This window comes from Prorops nasuta, unplaced genomic scaffold (genome assembly GCF_024137725.1).
Source record: "Prorops nasuta isolate Cenicafe-Biocafe unplaced genomic scaffold, Cenicafe_Pnas_1.2 PNAS00008, whole genome shotgun sequence".
Lineage (NCBI taxonomy): Eukaryota > Metazoa > Arthropoda > Insecta > Hymenoptera > Bethylidae > Prorops > Prorops nasuta.
This window is the reverse complement of record NW_027116805.1, coordinates 8,480,257-8,493,009: the sequence shown is the minus strand read 5'-3', so window position 1 is coordinate 8,493,009 and position 12,753 is coordinate 8,480,257.

The window sequence follows — 12,753 nt, the reverse complement described above, 5'->3', positions numbered from 1 at the left end:
GCGTAGTAAACGTTAAAAGAAATCGCGTAGCGCACTGCTACTTTAAAAATCCGAGTCTGTAGTGTCAGTCGTGAACTGCTCGTCGCGTAGTGCGGTTGTCCCGGTAGTGTACGTTAAAAAGAAATCGCGTCGCGTAGTGCCTTTTGAATAATCCGAGTTTCGTAGTGTCAGTCGATAAGTGTTCGTCGCGCAGTGCGGTTGTCCCGCGTAGTATACGTTGAAATAAAATTCGCGTCGCGCAGTGCCGTTTAAAAAATCCGAGTTTCGGAGTGTCAGTCGATAAGTGTTCGTCGCGGAATGCGGTTGTCCCGCGTAGTATACGTTGAAATAAAATTCGCGTCGCGCAGTGCCGTTTAAAAATTCCGAGTTTCGTAGTGTCAGTCGATAAGTGTTCGTCGCGGAGTGCGGTTGTCCCGCGTAGTATACGTTAAGAAAATCGCGTCGCGCACTGCTGATTTAAAAATCAGAATCTGTAGTGATAGTCGTGAACTGCTCGTCGCGTAGTGCGGTTGTCCCGGTAGTGTACGTTAAAAAGAAATCGCGTCGCGTAGTGCCTTTTGAATAATCCGAATTTCGTAGTGTCAGTCGATAAGTGTTCGTCGCGCAGTGCGGTTGTCCTGCGTAGTATACTTTAAGAAAATCGAGTCGCGCACTGCTGATTTAAAAATCAGAATCTGTAGTGATAGTCATGAACTGCTCGTCGCGTAGTGCGGTTCTCCCGCGTAGTGTACGTTAAAAAGAAATCGCGTAGCGCACTGCTACTTTAAAATCCGAGTCTGTAGTGTCAGTCGTGAACTGCTCGTCGCGTAGTGCGGTTGTCCCGGTAGTGTACGTTTAAAAGAAATCGCGTAGCGCACTGCTACTTTAAAAATCCGAGTCTGTAGTGTCAGTCGTGAACTGCTCGTCGCGTAGTGCGGTTGTCCCGGTAGTGTACGTTAAAAAGAAATCGCGTCGCGTAGTGCCTTTTGAATAATCCGAATTTCGTAGTGTCAGTCGATAAATGTTCGTCGCGCAGTGCGGTTGTCCCGAGTAGTATACGTTGAAATAAAATTCGCGTCGCGCAGTGCCGTTTAAAAAATCCGAGTTTCGTAGTGTCAGTCGATAAGTGTTCGTCGCGGAGTGCGGTTGTCCCGCGTAGTATACGTTAAGAAAATCGCGTCGCGCACTGCTGATTTAAAAATCAGAATCTGTAGTGATAGTCGTGAACTGCTCGTCGCGTAGTGCGGTTCTCCCGCGTAGTGTACGTTAAAAAGAAATCGCGTAGCGCACTGCTACTTTAAAATCCGAGTCTGTAGTGTCAGTCGTGAACTGCTCGTCGCGTAGTGCGGTTGTCCCGGTAGTGTACGTTAAAAAGAAATCGCGTAGCGTAGTGCCTTTTGAATAATCCGAGTCTCGTAGTGTCAGTCGTGAAGTGCTCGTCGCGTAGTGCGGTTCTCCCGCGTAGTGTACGTTAAAAAGAAATCGCGTAGCGCACTGCTACTTTAAAATCCGAGTCTGTAGTGTCAGTCGTGAACTGCTCGTCGCGTAGTGCGGTTGTCCCGGTAGTGTACGTTTAAAAGAAATCGCGTAGCGCACTGCTACTTTAAAAATCCGAGTCTGTAGTGTCAGTCGTGAACTGCTCGTCGCGTAGTGCGGTTGTCCCGGTAGTGTACGTTAAAAAGAAATCGCGTCGCGTAGTGCCTTTTGAATAATCCGAATTTCGTAGTGTCAGTCGATAAATGTTCGTCGCGCAGTGCGGTTGTCCCGAGTAGTATACGTTGAAATAAAATTCGCGTCGCGCAGTGCCGTTTAAAAAATCCGAGTTTCGTAGTGTCAGTCGATAAGTGTTCGTCGCGGAGTGCGGTTGTCCCGCGTAGTATACGTTAAGAAAATCGCGTCGCGCACTGCTGATTTAAAAATCAGAATCTGTAGTGATAGTCGTGAACTGCTCGTCGCGTAGTGCGGTTCTCCCGCGTAGTGTACGTTAAAAAGAAATCGCGTAGCGCACTGCTACTTTAAAATCCGAGTCTGTAGTGTCAGTCGTGAACTGCTCGTCGCGTAGTGCGGTTGTCCCGGTAGTGTACGTTAAAAAGAAATCGCGTAGCGTAGTGCCTTTTGAATAATCCGAGTCTCGTAGTGTCAGTCGTGAAGTGCTCGTCGCGTAGTGCGGTTGTCGCGAGAAGTGTACCTTAAAAAGAATTCGCGCAGTGCCGTTTAAAAATCATTTTTTCGCGAGTGCATAACGTCAGCGTCCTCATCGCCATCAACATCACCATTCCCATCTTCGGTATTATCGCAGAATATGTATGAATTATGGCTGTGAATTCGCTGAATGAGTGAGTCCCACGGGTAAAACCGTGAAAATTTTTTTTATTAACTAAAGAATGACCAAAAACCTATCAGTAGGTTACAGTTGACCATTCTTCGGTTAAAATCATTTCTTGTTTTGTTTTTAATGTTTTTCAGATCCTCCGTATCGTCTATTTCTATTTTGCGCGTATTTTCTGTTTTTCATTAGGTTTAGATTGGCGTTATATGTAGGCTCTTTAGCTTTGTGAATTAGATAGTCATTATAGTTTTCGGTATTAGGTAGGGTATCATTTTCAGGTTTCTTAATTCCTTTTAAAATAAAGGGAATCACCTCAACTTCATTTTCCACGGAGATTCTATCTTCCCACATGTCCAGTTCAACTAATAAAGGCACATCTTAATTGAATTAACGTTCACTCTCTCGAGAGAAAGATGCATCTCAATTAATATCTAGAATCAAATACCATTTTCCCTTTTTTTTATAATCGTATGTTTTTGGTAGAATCTTCGCATTAAATACCATTTTTGCCAGTTCTTGAAATTCCAAATTATAAAATGAAATATGGAAATATTTTTTTTTAAAAACCTTCCATATTTCAGGTTAAATACTCGTTTTTTCAAATTTTATTAACATTTCTTATTTTCAGGTGGAGTGGAAGAGGACTATTCCTAGTGGCAAAACTGTCCAATATCGATATATATTCGATATGGGATTCATACCAACCCTGTACCCTTCTTTCCATCAGTTGGAGAAAGACAAACCATTATTTGGAGTCAAACCGTCATCAGAGGAGGACGTACTGATAAATATCCTAATTATTTTTCTACTTTTCATACTTGCTTAATTTTTTTAAGTTTTAAGAGGGACAAGTATAGGGCAAGGCTGTCAACGAGTAAGGCTTAATTACCTGTCCGTTTACTTAAGTCCACATTTATTTAAATAATTTCAATGATACGCAAATTTACTTTTATTACTTTCATTCATTGTTAATTCAAGTACAGCTGTTTATTGAGAAGTGGACTCTCGAGTGTCAACTGGCTCGGGCTGATCCTCCTTCAACGACTATCAACCATTACTTACTTTGTCCTTGTGGACTCTTGACGTTGACTCATTAAGTTCACCTAATAGGGGTCCATCTTTATTGATGTGTAAATCGTTTCCTCGACGTAGTAGTTCTTCGTGTGACAATTCGGATCCACACCAAGGGACAAAGAATGTAAGGGTAATTAGTCACTGAGGAGAGTATCAGTCATGATCTGGTTGACCTTTGTGTGAATTAACATTCACGCTCGAGAGGAGGAAGCTTTTCAATTAACCGCTGGAAAGAAGTAACAATTTCGTTAGCTTCTTTTTTCATTCACTTTCTGTAGCATGCTTTATTAATTTATATCTTTGTCTGTCCTTGAAATTCCTAATTAGAATCTGAAATGTGGGAATATTTTCCTTGAAAATCTTTCCACATTTCGGGTTGAATTCTCGTTTTTTTCCAAATTTATTCTAATTTTTTTGTTTGTTTCAGGTCGAGCGCTAGAGGACCATTAATAGTGACCCCGTATCCAATAACGATATAAACCCTATAACGAATCGACACCTTTAATGCGGTCATTTCCACCCTAGGTTGGAGTGAGTCAAACAATCATTCGAAATCGAGCCGTCGTTGGAGGAAGACGTACAGGCAAATACATTCTTTCCTTATTTCTCATATTTGTTTCATTTATTTTATGTTTCAGGAAGGACTCTTATAGAACAAGGCTACCAAGGAGTAGGAAGTAAACACTCTCCGTTTACTTAAGTCCACATTTATTTAAATAATTTCAAGGATAGGCAAATTTACTTTTATTACTTTCATTGATTGTTAATTCAAGTACAGGTGTTTATTGAGAAGTGGACTCTCGAGTGTCAACTGGCTCGGGCTGATCCTCCTTCAGCGACTATCAACCCTTACTTACTTTGTCCTTGTGGACTCTCGACGTTGGCTCATTAAGTTCACCTAATAGGGGTCCATCTTTATTGATGTGTAAATCGTTTCCTCGACGTAGTAGTTCTTCGTGTGACAACTCGGATCCACACCAAGGGACAAAGAATGTAAGGGTAATTAGTCACTGAGGAGAGTATCAGTCATGATCTGGTTGACCTTTGTGTGAATTAACATTCACGCTCGAGAGGAGGAAGCTTTTCAATTAACCGCTGGAAAGAAGTAACAATTTAGTTAGTTTCTCTATTCATTCACTTTTTATAGCATGCTTTATTAATTTATATCTTTGTCTGTCTTTGAAATTCCTAATTTGAATCTGAAATGTGGAAATATTTTCTTTGAAAATCCTTCCACATTTCGGGTTGAATACTCGTTTTTTCAAGTATATTTTTGTTTTCTTTCTGTTTCAGTTGGATCGGGAGAGGACCATGGGTAGTGACCACATTGTCGATTTTCGGCATAAATCCAACACGAACCGACACCAATCATGCGCCATTGCCTCCCTGGGTTGGAGTGAGTCAAACCATCATTCGGAATCGAGCCGTCGTTGGAGGAAGACGTACAGGCAAATACATTCATTTCTTATTTGTCATACTTGTTTAATTTATTTTATGTTTTAGGAAGGACACTTATAGGACAAGGCTACCAAGGAGTAGGAAGTAAACACTCTCCGTTTACTTAAGTCCACATTTATTTAGATAATTTCAAGGATAGGCAAATTTACTTTTATTACTTTCATTCATTGTTAATTCAAGTACAGGTGTTTATTGAGAAGTGGACTCTCGAGTGTCAACTGGCTCGGGCTGATCCTCCTTCAGCGACTATCAACCCTTACTTACTTTGTCCTTGTGGACTCTCGACGTTGGCTCATTAAGTTCACCTAATAGGGGTCCATCTTTATTGATGTGTAAATCGTTTCCTCGACGTAGTAGTTCTTCGTGTGACAACTCGGATCCACACCAAGGGACAAAGAATGTAAGGGTAATTAGTCACTGAGGAGAGTATCAGCCATGATCTGGTTGACCTTTGTGTGAATTAACATTCACGCTCGAGAGGAAGAAGCTTTTCAATTAACTGCTGGAAAGAAGTAACAATTTAGTTAGTTTCTCTATTCATTCACTTTTTATAGCATGCTTTATTAATTTATATCTTTGTCTGTCTTTGAAATTCCTAATTAGAATCTGAAATGTGGAAATATTTTCTTTGAAAATCCTTCCACATTTCGGGTTGAATACTCGTTTTTTCAAGTATATTTTTGTTTTCTTTCTGTTTCAGTTGGATCGGGAGAGGACCATGGGTAGTGATCACATTGTCGATTTTCGGCATAAATCCAACACGAACCGACACCAATCATGCGCCATTGCCTCCCTGGGTTGGAGTGAGTGAAACCATCATTCGGAATCGAGCCGTCGTTGGAGGAAGACGTACAGGCAAATACATTCATTTCTTATTTGTCATACTTATTTAATTTATTTTATGTTTTAGGAAGGACGCTCATAGGACAAGGCTACCAAGGAGTAGGAAGTAAACACTCTCCGTTTACTTAAGTCCACATTTATTTAAATAATTTCAAGGATAGGCAAATTTACTTTTATTACTTTCATTCATTGTTAATTCAAGTACAGGTGTTTATTGAGAAGTGGACTCTCGAGTGTCAACTGGCTCGGGCTGATCCTCCTTCAGCGACTATCAACCCTTACTTACTTTGTCCTTGTGGACTCTCGACGTTGGCTCATTAAGTTCACCTAATAGGGGTCCATCTTTATTGATGTGTAAATCGTTTCCTCGACGTAGTAGTTCTTCGTGTGACAACTCGGATCCACACCAAGGGACAAAGAATGTAAGGGTAATTAGTCACTGAGGAGAGTATCAGTCATGATCTGGTTGACCTTTGTGTGAATTAACATTCACGCTCGAGAGGAGGAAGCTTTTCAATTAACCGCTGGAAAGAAGTAACAATTTAGTTAGTTTCTCTATTCATTCACTTTTTATAGCATGCTTTATTAATTTATATCTTTGTCTGTCTTTGAAATTCCTAATTTGAATCTGAAATGTGGGAATATTCTCCTTGAAAATCCTTCCACATTTCGGGTTGAATACTCGTTTTTTCAAGTATATTTTTGTTTTCTTTTTGTTTCAGGTGAGGCGGCGCCGCCTCCCTCCCCGACGGTGTGCCACCTTGTCGTGGTGGGGGGGCTCACTTCTACAAGATCCCTTCCGATTAGTAAATGATTCGAATTAATTTTCTGATCTTTGAGAATCTTGTAGAAGTGCCAAGAGCACACCACACCTTAACGGGAATCCGTATACGGACATTACAGGGCGAAAACTATTTCGCATGCAGCGTCGTCATTTGTTGACGGATTGTGAAGTTATTACAGGTTTATGGAAATGCCAGAAGCTTATTTACTAAGTTACGTTAGGAAAATTAACAAAAAATGCAAAAAAATTTTTGTTTAAATAAATATATTAACATTATTGAGAAACAACAATTAAATCGCAAAATCCCCCAACGTACTTTACTAGATAATGTTCATACGTTTCCAAAAAGTGCACAAAAATGAAAATCTGTCAAGAAATGACGATGCTGCATGCAAAATAAATAATGGAAGAATTTCGTGTTCGGGAAGTCGCCAACATGAAAATTCTTCCATTATTTATTTTGCATGCAGCATCGTCATTTCTTGATAGATTTGCATTTTTGTGGACTTTTTGGAAACGTATGAACATTATCTAGTAAAGTACGTTGGGGGATTTTGCGATTTAATTGTTGTTTCTCAATAATGTTAATACATTTATTTAAACAAAAATTTTTTTTCATTTTTTGTTAATTTTCCTAACATAACTTAGTAGATAAGCTTCTGGCATTTCCAAAAACCTGTAATAACTTTACAATCCGTCAACAAATGACGACGTTGCATGCGAAATAGTTTTCGCTATGTAGTGTCGGTATACGGATTCCCGTTAATTATACTATAGTTTTCTTTCCCGGGTTGAATTATATTATTTAATTCATTACTACACTATCCGATGCCTGAGCTACATATGATTTAATTTCCCATTGTGTATATACGAGATAAGCGAGGATGAGTTATACATAGGCGCGCGTATTAGCACTACATAGTAAGAGCGCTGGTGTCTTTTTAAAGCAGTTCCTAAATGCATCGAAACATTAGAAAAAGCCATACCTGGCATTGGTTGTATGCTAACTCGCGATTTCCGTTTCGAGTTACTGAGATGGTGAGGGTCCCTAAAACGCTGTTCCTAAATGCATCAAGGGACGCCATATATGCCGGTCATTTGTACTACATACATATGTACATACATACTATGTATATAAATACAGTAGAAGTGCAGAGTGCGGGAAATAATCGGCAATCGGTTACATTTTGGCTAACTTCACTCTGTAGCGTTGATTTTCGTATAGATTCCTACAATACCGATGTAGCAAAGAAATACCGTATGTCTATCGACTTTATTTGAACTTAAAAACTGATTTAAACTTATTATTACAGCATTTTAGTCACGTTCATACTTCCGTTTTTAATGAAATAATTAGACTTTTGTAAAAATGAAAAAAATATATATTGTAAAAATAATAATTATTATAACAAATGTTATTTTTCTTTCGAAAATCAATTTTACTATAATGTCATTCCTACGTTACCAAACTGCTACAATTAATTCGTGTCTAGCAGTCCTAATATGCATTCCATATTAGCTAGTGAATTTTCATTATTCGTATCACACACTACACGTGGAAGGATATATATTTAGAACAGAATTGTATCGTCAAAACTTATTGGTTTATTGTTCCTTATTTTCTTAAAAAAAGAATGAACTCGTAATCGGTTATTGTGTTTGGAATTCTGGCGTGTATTAATGACCGCGCGAGCATTTTGAAGCAATACACACTAAGTTGCAAATTGAATTAGCTACATCCGTATATGTATTTAATAGTATATGAATGTGTGTACGCATGCATGTAAGTTGTATGTATGTATATGTATGTATATTTGTACACACTAACTAGATAGGTGTTTTTCCCCATTACTTATATTATATTACGCAAGTACATAAGGCATACGTGATAATGCTTTGGTAGCATCAAGATAAAACATTTTTAACCGCCGATTATACTTCATTGTTATAAAAGCTAATTAGTCGAGTCGGCGAAATTTTTCAACAGCATTCAGTTTAATTCTGCAGATTCGTAAAGACGGACAATTTTATAAGATAAAAATGCGATAGCTTGTTCAGCATTTTCACGTATTTTTACGTCTATGCGTATATTATTTATTATAATATATAATAATTAAGTTTACAGAGATTGGAGGCATAAAGGGACAACAGAGGAAGCTGCGCGATACGCATACTGCTGGTTTTGTGTAAGAAGAGGCGCAAGTGTGAAAAGCGCAGAAGTGAATGATGTGGATGTTTATGGAACTTGAATAAAGAAATTCTCGCGCAGCTTCGGAGTCCTCTGATGCCTCATGCACATCATTTGTACGAACATTCATTGCATTCATATCATTTTAGTTTATTCAAAGTTAAAGCTTTTAGTGGATTCTCCTGTTATCTATCTCTCTTTTTCTTTCTTTACATACGTACATTATGTAATAATAACAGCGGGCCACTGTTACTCCCTGTCGTGTCTCTCGTAATATATCAATCTCTTTAAATATATATACTATATATTTATTAGACTCTTTACGCTCGTGTAGCTTAAACATTCGATAAACTCTTGTTGAATAACATGCCTTTCTCCTTTAGAGCTTATTTCTCTCAATCTGCAATTTAAGATAATAAAGCATCTCTTTTCATTCTTTCATCACAATTACTATGATGCCTATCGAGTTTGGCATTCATTCGCAATATCAATCCTCGCCTCTTCGAAACGTCACGTATAGTATATAGTATATAATGTGTACATGAACGCCTACACAGGCTACTTTCTTCTAACGAATCCAAAAATTAAGGGCAGAATATAATGACGTTCTATTGTCAATGCTACACCTGTCTTAATTTCTTAATTCGACTTCTTAATTTATATAATGCTCGTCCTCTCTGTTCAGCTGTCAAAAGTTCATTAGCAATTGCTCTACAAACGAGAAAGTCTGCTTCAAGAGAATTATTTTACTTGTACTGACTGCATCTATTTACTCGCCTATGTATTTATTTACCCTTGTACATTGTATTGTAACGAATGATTCTCAGACAGGTAGTTCCTTCATTTTCCTAGTTTAACATTTTACTAGACTTTCTTCATTATATACGCTTGATTTAATTTAATATTTTATAAAAAATAATGAGAAAACAACAATAAAAGAAAAACAAAGTCTAGTGGAATGAGATGATTCTAGAAAAATGGTGGAAATATGTATCTATAGAAATTCCTGACTTCCCTTTGTACACTAAACGCCAATGAAATGTGCAGGCACAGATAACGCAAAAGTTCACAAAATATTTTTAAGATGATCAATGCTCTATAAAAACTCTTGTACTAAAGAACTTTTGTGCTATCTGAGAGAGTTACACATGCATTGTACATACATAAGTAAGGTGCAAGAGAAAAAAAGAGCTTCCTGAAAACTAAAATATTCGTATGCTTCTTTTCTTCTCCAACCGAAATTACAAATATACGTAAGACATTAACATAAGCGTACTTTAGGCCTTGAAGTCAGGCGTTGAAAAAGCTTTTAGCACCATTGCTAAGGGGATAAAATCTTCCATCGCTTCTAATAGAACTCAGCAAATTGAATGAAAATATAAACAATTATAATATATTGATTTATATACTATAAAATATATATAACATTCGTAGAAATTTCGAGTATTTGCAAAAGTATGAAATTCTGTCAACGTTCTGCGTCACGATAAATCAAACATCAGTAACAAAGGTACACGTATAATGATTGTGTTTTTGTTTGTGTGTATATATATCCCTCATTATAATCTCCTCACAGATTTCTCGTTTAAGAGAGCACTACATACAGATTTGAATTACTATACACGATAGGGTAGTGACGCACGCTTGTTACATATTTCTTTTATATAATATATATAGTATATGCAGACGTTAAGTTAAGGATGCTTAAAGGGAGACGCGCCTTCTAAATTTTCTAATTACAATGCGACAATGTATATTTTCTTTACACTATCAATCAAATGCAAAATGAAAACAAAGAACGGATAACAGTCGAGCAGAAATAAAACTTAATTTGTATTGTATTACCTATTCGCTTTGCTATGCAATATAGTATATGCATAGTATATAATATAATATACTATAATGTATGTATAAAAAGTCTTTAATCCAATAGATAGACGATGATATTAAAAAGTTTCAAATTTTCCATGAGCCGATAGGATTAACAAATGTTTTCCGTGAAGAAATTGCAAAGTACGTCTTGTCCCTTTTGCCAGTCTTATCTTCGATGAACAAACGAAACTAATGTACTTCTTCAATTGTCGTGTTTCTCTTGTCTTTCGACGCTTTCCTTCTAATCATTTTTTGTTGTTGTTATTTTCATTGACGCTCCGCCCATTATTATAAACTACATAGAAGGCGTATGCTTCTGTAAAAAAACTTGTCATGCCTATTGGCGGCGCTTGGTCAATTTCTTTAACTCGAATTATTTATTTTGTCAAAATTTTCTATTTTGCCTATTCTCGCTGTTTTTTTTATCTCTAATAAAAGAGAGATCTTTGACATTGGTAAAATCACTGATCGATGAATTTGTCGAATGATAATAATCGTATTATTTAATGGGTATTGTTTCGTTTCATTGTCTTCAGCTTTTTGTTACACCTTTTAGTCGCATTGGTAATGATTGTTCGTTTCTGCTTTTTTCCCTTTTTCTTTCATGAACATTCTATGGAATTCTTTTATATTATTGGATAGATAATAACATCATATATATATATATATATATATATATATATATATATATATGTATAAATATATATAAATATGTGTACATATGTATATATATTTATATTTATATATATATTTATAAACTGTGTTGAACGACGGTAATATACTAGATTCGTACTTCATTGTTTTTAAGAAACAACCCTTCAATAAATATAAATATAGTGTGTATGCGTACGTATGTATGTATACAATGATCTTTTTTGTAGAATTGTTTAATATCTGTATTTTTACTATTATTATTGTAGGTACTACTTTATACACTACCATTACCACATTATTATGAAAAAGTTTGACGGTTTGATCGAAGGATCGCGCATTTAAAAAGAAAGGAAAATTCAATTGGATATAATAAGATCAATACCTTGCTTTGATCATCTTACGTTTCCTAAAGTTTCTAATTATTATCTGAAGATAATTATAGGGCCTCGTGGTATATTAGAGATTTTTAATAAAACTGTAATTTTAGTAATCCTTATGTGTAGAAAATTTAATTAATGTGCAAAACAAAAAAAGTAGCAATGTTTGGCAAAATTAAGCATTCCTTCATTTCTACTAAGCTGTAACTTTTGTTTTGATATTTAAGAAAGTGAAAAATAATTGAGTTTGATTGAAATATGTAATAATAGAATAATATGCAAAACCACTACCTTGTTGTAAATATATACATTCGACAGTAAACATTAAGGTTTGATTATTCGAGATGTATGAAATGCGAAACAAACGTCAAAGCCATTGAATTAGTCTTGTCTTTACATATACTGTTATATATGTAAAGTATGCAGAACTATTATATGGGATGAGTTTGGTCGTATCTGCTAATTATCTGGCAGCACTTATTTCAACCTCAATTATTTATTTAACGAGACTCATATAGTTTCCTTCCTTTTTATTTCGAGCGCATTTTTAATCTCTTGGTACATCTTTCGCACACCTTAAGCACACCAACTCACATACACTCTTTCTCTCTCTCTCTCTCTCTCCTTCTTTCTTTAACTGTTTCTATTTCCCTATACATATATGTATATAATTTTGCTCCAATGTAAAATTATCTATTAGGATGGGAATATGTCGATCGTGTGTTCCCAAATTCGCGACTAAGGTAAGCTTTCCATTTTGTTGTGTTTATCACAGAGAAATGTATCTTTCTTTATCTTGACTCTTTCAATTGAATTATACACTTAATTTTTATTATTAATGGAAACCATGCACATTCGGGCTTTGGACGTCTTTTAAAATTTACCCTAGTCTGTTTGTTGCACGTCTCCCCTCCCGCCCCTCACTCATTCTCTCTCACTCTCTCTCACACACACACGCACACACACAAATTTACTTTATCCTGGTATATTGGCGAAATCAGTACGCTCAATTTAATCAATTAAGGAATGAAGCAACTTACAAGTTCCTTCAATTTTATAAACTGGATAGATTCAACAAACTGTGAAAGTTTTATTAAATAGATCAATCACATAATTTGACTTATTCAATTAATTAAATTGGGTCGATCGATCTAAGCCATTAAATAGCTAATTAATCGTATAACTTTGACTCTGT